Source organism: Crinia signifera, chromosome 4 (assembly GCF_055691185.1).
Source record: "Crinia signifera chromosome 4, ASM5569118v1, whole genome shotgun sequence".
Classification (NCBI taxonomy): Eukaryota; Metazoa; Chordata; class Amphibia; order Anura; family Myobatrachidae; genus Crinia; species Crinia signifera.
The window spans coordinates 97,792,512-97,802,041 of record NC_139220.1 but is presented as its reverse complement, the minus strand read 5'-3'; positions in this window follow the sequence as shown (position 1 = coordinate 97,802,041).

The window sequence follows — 9,530 nt, the reverse complement described above, 5'->3', positions numbered from 1 at the left end:
ATCTTAAGTGCTCTGGGCCCCCCTAACACTTAATCTGGCCCGGAGTAATCACCTCACCCTTCGCTCCCACTAGCACCTCACCCTCTAACCCTTGGTAACCTCACCCCTGGTCATCTAACCCCCTCTCATCCCTCTGTCACCTGACCCCCTAGTCAGCTTAATGACACGCCCTCTTTTGAGCGACCACACCTTTTTTTTCAGGCCGGTGCTCTGTAATTGCCCCTAGGCTAAAAGTTGCCAGCCAGCCCCTGACAATGACTAAAGTCTTATTTATACAATCAAGAACCAGGGGTGAAATGTAATAGGATGAGAGATTCAGAAAGTGAGTGATTTGGTAAGAAATCTCCAGATTTTTTTAAAGCAGCAATCATTTACACTGCAAAACCAGTTTGATTTTGCAGTGTAAATGATTGCTGCTTTAAAAACAATGGAGATTTCTTACCAACTCTCATCCTATTACATTTCACCCAAGATGCCCCACCACTCACTTTATTTACAAAATATGTGTCTTGTTTGCATCACCAATGCAAAAAAAGTACAATGCACGGGTACCCTGGACATTAGCGCTGGCATTTGTGCAATTCAGAGAAAGGGCACAAAAAGAAAAGTGTGAGGACCAATAATACTAATCCTAAATGTGAGGACCAATAATACTAATCCTCCCTCATAGTACACTATAAAGGGAGATATACAGTATAGAAAAGCTTAGAGAGAGATAAAATGGACAGATATGAAGTACCATCCAATCTGATCCTAATTGATGCTTATAAAATGACAGGTGACAGTGACACAGATGAAGTGCCCACTGTCCTTCAGCCTTGAACAAAGCTCTCTCCCTTCCTGTGTGGAGTCCACTCCACACAGGCAGTGACCTTACGTCATATACAGAATTGTGCAGCATAGTGAGACTGTGCTAAGCTGACTAAATAAAGTTGCTTTCATGAAGAGCCTTGTCTGTCTCTACACCCTAATGCTGGGTGCACACCAGGACGACTAGGGCCTGATCCCCTCAATCTAGATCCAATTCCGACCAATTGGATGTAGATTGTGTGCTGATTGGGCCCTTTTCTGTCCTGGTGTGGACCGATACCGATTCGATGTGCGGTCCCGCGGGTCGGTCGGTCGTTATTGAGATCCTACCTGCTGCAGGTAGGATCTGAATGACGACCATACAGCCGGGTGCGGGTCGCCATCGGATCGGACCCGCTCACGGTGCACATCGTGAGCGGGTCGTGCCCCCCCGCGTCACCGTGAGCGGGTCGGACGAGACACTGACAACCCGCTCACGATGTGCATCGTGAGCGGGTCGTCGTGGTGTGTACCCTGCATTACTGTTGGCTCTCCAACGTGAAATGTCTCCTCAATCATTGTCGGAGGGACTTACATTGAATACAAAACACGCAAGAGCCAATGCAAGGAAGATGATATTTTGTATCATTTTGGAATATGAGCAAGACAGGAAAACCTGAGTTAGCCCTTGAATTTCCTTAGAAGCCAGAAATTCAGGTAGGCTCAGTTTACAGAGAAATGGGTCAGCTTATCCCTAGTTTTACGACAGGAGGTTAGGATAATGCAGAGCTCAATTCATATTTCAAATGATATTTATTTTTGTAACATTATTTTGTGCAAAACAATATTTATTTCTGTATACCTAACATTTTCTGGGTGTGTATAGATCTATACTGCCTCGATACCCAGGCAATAGATCAATACCATATGGTCCATAGTGTTCATTCTAGAACCCGCTATATTTGAAAACCCATACAGTTCCTGTTCCCTGCCTGGGGTGTCGTTGTCTACTGTGGTGTTCTAGCACCGGTCTGGTTTGCATATCAGTGCTGATATACAGACCACACTGTGCTAGAAGCACTACAGCAGACAGTGACACCCCAGGCAGGGAAGAGGAACTGCATGGGTTTTCAAAGATGGCGAGTGCTAGAATGAACAATAGTCCACATGCATTAGGCAAACAGATAGAAAAGGTCAATAAATGAAAGATTTACAGGTACTGTACAAAGGGTCAAAGGTTAACACAAAAAAGAGTTGTGCCATGTATTTGTGAGTTTTTTTTCCCCTATTCTTCTAAACTTTACAATCAAGTCTTCTTGGCTTCCTATCAAGAGCATTTGGGGCATCACGGACGGCGTAATGGTTAGCATTACCGCCTCAAAGCGCTGAGGTCATGGGTTCAATACCCACCATGGCCCTAACTGTGCTGAGTTTGTATATTCTCCGTGTGTTTGCGTAGGTTTACTCCGGGTACTCCGGTTTCCTCCCAAAATCCAAAAAATATACTGGTAGGTCAATTGGTTTCCAACAAAAAATTAACCCTAGAATGTCTGTGTGCGTGTATACATGTGCTAGGGAATATAGATTGTAAGCTCCACTGGGGCAGGGACTGATGTGAATGTTCAAATATACTCTGTAAAGCGCTGTGGAATATGTATGTGCTATATAAGAAACGGTTAATAAATAAATAAAAGCAAATTCAAAGAATGGAGGTACAATGAGGGAAATTTACTAAGCCGCGAGAAACAGCCTATCCTCGGTACAAATGGATACGTTCGGAATCGGCCGTATACCGGCGAAAATACAAATTGTGAATATGGCAAATTTACTTATCTGCCGTATTCACCTGGTTCGTATTTTCCAATAGATTACCCATTTTTATTTGGCAGCCGTATTTAACGGTAGCCAAATACGTAAGATGCAGTAACATCGGACAGATCGGTCAGAAACGTGCAATGCTGCCCTGTGTAAAAAAAAGGGGGACTTATTTTTTTTAAATGGTGTAGGGTTCCCCTGGTTGGAGCAATACATCTGGCAATTTATGGGAGCAAATGACAATAAACCTTTTGCTCTCAAAAGCCAGAAAATGGGCAAAAATTGTCAGATTAATTGGTTTTATCAGATGTATTTAACCCATTTGTCCTCACCTCTTTTTGCCAAATATGGTCGTGGGTATGGTATGAGTCTAGGTGTTTAACTGGTTGCAGCACCATCACTGCCCCACGTCATCTGCATGTGGCTTGCATGATATCTGGAACAGCACCCTGCAGCACTCCTCCCCCCCCCCCCCCCCAAAAAAAAAGCATACAAAGGAACACCCTGGACAGGCACCCTGGAGCCCTTGCAGCCTTAAGACGCTTAACATTGTAAGGACCCATCAGGGTAGTTGTACAATAAGAAATCATCGTATGCATCGTATGCGGCTATATGGCATGCGATGCGATCGCATAAGATGAAAATCTTGGGTGCCGTGCTAGGAAACAAGTACCTAGGGTGACATTCTATGCTATGCGATTTTCTGTTTTTGGCGTTATTTAGACCACAAAATGGCGATATCGCATTTTTCTGCGAAATCGACAATTTAACGTGATGCGTTAAGGGACAGAAATCGCATATTTTGTGCGTAAAGGTATGCGGAACAAAAGTGCGAGATTAATTCGCACTTTTATCGCATCCAGATGTTTTCCAATGCAAAACTATACAAACCGCTTATTTAATGCTATGCGCATTTGCAAATCGCACTTTTGCGGTGTCTATTTATCGCACTTTTTTCAGACCTGGTTCTGTTTGGCGCATTTGCACACACCTCATTTTGGGCAAGTGCGCACATGGTTAATTTCAACACAGGTGCCTTCATTATCAATCCCAAACCCCCCTACCTTAACCCCAACATCAGTAAGGACACCTGTGAGGGTTTAATTCATGTAGATTTGTATGACTATTTTAAACTTGCTTATCTGTGATGTGTCCCAATTGGAGGGCCAACGCAGGAGGGAGGAAGGTGGGCAAAAGATGCTGGTTGCCCCCCCCCACTACTGGGTACCTCACGTATGTATGGTGCTCACCTGTACCTGGACTACCTGTCGGATCAACAGGTTGTGGGGATGGTTACGCTGAACCCCATTACCCTGTAGGAGTTATATGAGCAGGTGAGAGATGATTGGGCCCATTTTGTGGGTGCCAACTATGTAGTGTCTGGCCAGCACTAATTAATGTGTGCCCTCTACTATTTGTCCACAGCCTCCACTCAGTCTGTGACCTCATGGGCCTTGGTGCTATCACAGGCCACTTTGTCTAAGAATTGTACTGTACTGTTACTTGCTAGAAATAAGTTGTTGCAGACATACATCAGCAGGCGTAGCTTTTCTGGTAAGCACATGTGGCCTGTACTCCAACATGTACCAGTGTTGGAAGTGTACTCATTATCAAATAATTGACCAGTACCACCGCTTTCCACCCATATTTAACCTAACACCAGTCCACAACAGATGCACATGGTGGTGCTCACCTATCCCTTGCTGATATCTACCTTCTAAGTACTCTGGGTACATGTAAAAATTCAGTTTTCTGTGAAACATGGCTCACTGGTGTTGTGGAACTACATGTTCCAGCATGCCCAGACACACTACAACCATTACAGTCCAAACCATGAGTGTCAGAGCCTGCAGGTAAATGTACATCCACAACCTTAGCCAGCCAAGGAGTTATACCACACTACTTTACTGCAATCCCATAGTCATATACCATTACAATATGTTATAAATCACACATTAATTTATATAGAGAAAAAGACACAAACACAATGGAATGCGGTTTGCAAATTTTACTTGTTTTGCTGTAAACCATTCTGCAATGTAACATGTGCAAAATACAAACTGTGGGGCCATGTACAAAGATATTTGGCATATTATTATGTATAAACACTGATGTAGCAGCTACCTTCGGCCAGCATCAGGCAGCCCTACACCACTTTTAGAGGCGGAACTAAGCCCACCACGGGTCCTCACACTACGACGGGGTGGGGAAGTGGGGGAGACACTTATTGGGGTGCTGGAGACACTGCTGAGGGTTGAGGTAGTGCCACCTCCCACATTGCCTTCCTGCTGCTGCTGTATTTGTGCCTGCATAGCTAGGAGGGCATTGGTCTGCGCTGTGCATGTGTGGGCTAGGGCTGTAAGAGTTTGGGCCAGGCTCCCAATATGGCTATTCTGCTCACGTATTGCAGAAGTTAGTTCTGCAAAACGGCTGTCAAGACTGTTGGCAATGTGCACTTGAGTGCCTACAGCTACCCTTACACTACGTGCCATTTTGCGCAACTGCAGGAAGGTGTCACGCATGTACCCCTGTATATTTCCCATTTGGAGGCTTTGGGAGGCCATGAATTCAAGCTGCTTGTCCTTGAAATTCACCAAGGAGTTAGCTACTTGGGAAGCAGTAGCTGGTGTATGGGGTTGCTGGGTGGTTGGGGGTGGGTTGGGAGGCACCCCACTTGGGGGAAGATCACTCTGGGACGAGCCCGGCATTTCTTCCTCTGCCGCAAAGGTGTCGACCGGATCAAGAATAATCTCCATTTCATCTAGCACCAGTCTTGAAGAATCTGTTTGGTTTGAGCCTAGTTGTATAGCACCTGTGGATACAGAGAAGAGGTAAGTACTCATGCATATATAGGCCACACTGTCCTCTATACTGTTTTACATATGCCTATAGATGGCTGACGCCCATACCTAGGGGTGTTATGCACTTACACATGTACCCCGATACTGCATGCAACAATGACATTATTAATATGTCACATGCCTAGCTCAGATTACACTCATTTCCGTTGCAATGTAGCAGCAGGAGCAGAATGTAGTGTGAGATATTGTTGATGTGACATGGGTGTGTGTACTGTATGTGTAATGGGGTGTTGTTTAGGCATTTACCTGCTTCCGCAGATTCTGCAGCAACGGTTCTTCTTCTCTTAGATGCTGCAGCACTTCGGGACGGACAATCTGTACAAGGAAAGATGCCCAGGCATTATGCACCTTGCAATGGATATGCATTTTCACAAAACATGCAGTGAATTCACAATAATGGACAATACCCAATAGAAAAGGGCAGCATTATATCTGGACCACCCTCTGTTTAGTTTTCAGGCAAATCTTACATTTCAGACTTAGTAGTAAACTAGTGTACACATGACAACTATAGGATATTCGGTGGTATGTAGGCATGCCAGCTAAACCTCCAGTACACCACAGGGTTTTTGTACACATAGATGGTAGTCTGCTGCAAAGAATGGTACACTCATAATCAATCAGATTAGTTGTGGAACTACAAGGCCCAGCATTATCAGCAATTTCAAAGCAGGAGCAGCCATTTTCTTGGGCATGACCTTGCTGGGCTATGTAGTTCCACAGCAGCACTTTACAAAGCATAACAATACAAGTGCACATTACAGGTATAATACATTGGCATGTATGTTACAGTTTGCATGGGGTCACACTTACCAGCTCGCGGTGGCGTTTGGGCCCTGTCGGTATCCGCCACATGCAGGCCAGGCAGGACCTCAGGGGGGATGATGCGCTTCAGCTTCACCTCATAGGCATTGTAGCTGACAGTGGTGGGGCTTCCTCCTCCAGTCCTGGTGGCCTCCTCCATCTCCTTTTATATCGTTGAAGCGCTTCTTCACATTGCGCACCAGGCGCTTGTGATTACTCACAGCGTTCACCGCCTGGGTGATGTCCTTCCATATAGCGCGCTTGCGCTGGGCAGTGGTCTTGTAGTTGCTTTTGCCAAGCAGCCTCTCATACACTGGCATGATAGCCCTCACAAGTGCCACATTTTCCTCATAGGAAAACCTGACCATGCGGCCACTTTTGGTGCGACCAGCTACCACCTCCTCCTCCTCATTTTCTGCAGCAGCCATGTCACCCTCCTCCTCCTCCATGGCAGTGTCTTCCTCCTCCTCACCAGCATCTTCCTCCACCTCTGACATGTGGCCCTCCTGCAGCTGGTGTGGGGTATGGTCTAGGGCTTGGCTGTAGGATGGGGATGCCAGCGGATCCTCCACCTCCTCCTGCTGGGGCTGGACGGCCAGGGTCTGAGCTGAGGCTGGCCTTGCTGTGGCCATGCTGCCTGCCACACTGCTGCCTCTCACACTTGTCTGGCTGCTGCCAGTGCTCCCTCTGCCAGTGCTCCCTCTGCCAGTGCTCCCTCTGCCACTGGTTCCTCTGCCACCAACTCCTCTTCCTGCACAAACGCTTCCACTGCTCCTCTCCATGCTCCTTACTTCCTATCAAAGAGTGAAATGGCGCCAATGGCCCTTTATATAGGGGGTGTGATGCATAATGGAGGGGACATAGGTGGGCCAATAGGTTTGGGGGTTCTTAGTCATGCGGAGACAGGTTTGTAAATCGCACTCCCGTTGGTCCAAAACTCGCACATGACCAGCGGAAGAAATGGCGCGTTTTTCTGACTAAAATTCGCACTTTTTTTTTACTAAAACTCACACTTTTTTTTTACTAAAAATCGCCGCAAATCGCAACTCTTCGCACTTTTCAGCCTCAAATGCGCATCACATTAAATAATCGAATTTTGACTGAAAAGTGCGAGTTATAAAAATGCGATTTGCGGCGATATAGTTTGCGAATTAAACATGCGCATTTAGCGCATAGCATAGAATGTCACCCCCTATTACCTTTATGACCATTAAACCGATAATTACATTCTTTGGACTCAAGAAACAACTCCATTAAACCATTAACCCCCTTACTCTTTCATGCCATTAACTAGAACCCAACAATATCTACATTAAAATTTAATCATTAGTTTTGCAGCATATTTTAATCTGATTCAAGGGATGCAGTGTGCAGATTTATGTGGAAAAGTTTACACAGAAGCTATCTCTTCCTCACACGGTAGTGACACGGCCAACTTCTGAGTAATCTACTATTCAAACAGTTTAGAACAGGATTTTCCCCTCTACTGGTGATGCCAGATACAATTTAATGGCTTAGAATAAAACTTCTCTTCAATTAATAACACCTAAAAGATAAACATACCTTTATCTAAATTATACTTTTTTATTATGTGATATTTTAAATGCAGTAGATACATATAAATTTGTTTAATGATGCATACAATGGGCATGTCAATAAAATAAAACTTTCATGTTGATCAAAAAGGAGTTGTTTTTTTGAGTACAGTTAAAACCAGAAGATCAGCATGTGGTGATATAATGTAATATAATGCTCAAAATCTAATCAATATTTTCAATTGTCCTCATTTGTTTGCTTTCTACCGTAATGTATTTCTCTTTCCAAGGTTTATGTAGAATGTGCGTCATGTCCCATAACAAAATATACATAGCAAGAAATATATAATTGAGCCACAGGATTACTATGTTTGCCAGGTCTTTTGTTACACGTTATAAACCTTTATTAAACAGTGATATCTGGTATTGTACAGGAACTGATAAATACATTACGATAAGATAAGAGAGAAGATAATAGTTTATTGTCATTGCGACACAACATAAAAATTGTACAACAACGAAATTACATTCTCAGAGAAACCCAAATTAACAATTTTGACTAAAATCAATAATTGCCGCTGGGAATAAACTGTTTTTCAAATGAGAAGTCCTTGACTTAATGCACCATAGCTGTTTCTTTGAAGGTAAAAGGGAAAATATATAAATAGAGGTATACAGTATCTGATTGAACAAGAGATAATGTTTACAGTGGGTAATAAAAATTCTGAGTGGCCCATGTATCATTGATCACAATTTCAATTGCAATGCGATCTGAGCATTGCAGAATGCCTTTGTAAAGGTCACAGTGTAGGGTGGGTTACCTTTTGGTTGCTAGAGGTCTTCTCGTCGCACAGCTTCTTCAACACGTCGGTTGGGAAACCGCACCTCTGTAGGAACCAGAGCAGGTACAACTGCTTACGTTTTATTTAGTGACAACAGTGCAAATCCGCAATTAACACGCAATTAGAATGCTGTACATGACTTGAAAGCATTTAAAAACATAAACTGGTACACATTTATAGTAATCAACTTCTACCCGCCTAGCGGATCACTCTCCTGGACTAAGTCAACAAAGTTTAGTGCAACGTATGTGGTGTCCTTGGGTCACCGGAAAAGTTAAGGAACTGATCCTGCGGGCCGTAATGTGCCAGTTGAGGATACAACACTCTCACTCAGCAGCGCCAGTGACACACATGGCTCTAGCCACCTACTGCAGTGCAAAACTGTACACAAAGGTCACACACAAAATATAAATACATGCAACAAAACATTTGATGTAACCTGAAGACGTCTTCAGCGACTAACTGTCCCAGAAATGTGCACAAGGACCTGTCGCTACCCACTGGGGTGATATTCCGGAAAAGAACCAGCACTTCAACATTGAATCAGGGCCGTATCCTGGTAATATCAATTTAGACCACAAGATGGCATTGTCTTTCACTAAATAGAGGCGGCAGCAGCAGCAGCTTCTCTTAATAAATAGTAAGAAAAGTGAGCTTCCACAGGGATCCACTGAATTGGGTGAAATAAACTCCAATTATCTTGGGGGTGATGCATGGATTCCTTTAGGGAAAGCACTTGACTTGATAGTCTCACCTGACTACTCCTATCTGCTCTGGTGTCAGGTATTTTACAAAGTCTCGCCCCTATATGGGGTATGTACTCTCTCGGTGCCACAGAGGACTGGGTTGGAGTGGGGTTCTGGAGAGTCAGCCCTCCAAGGTGG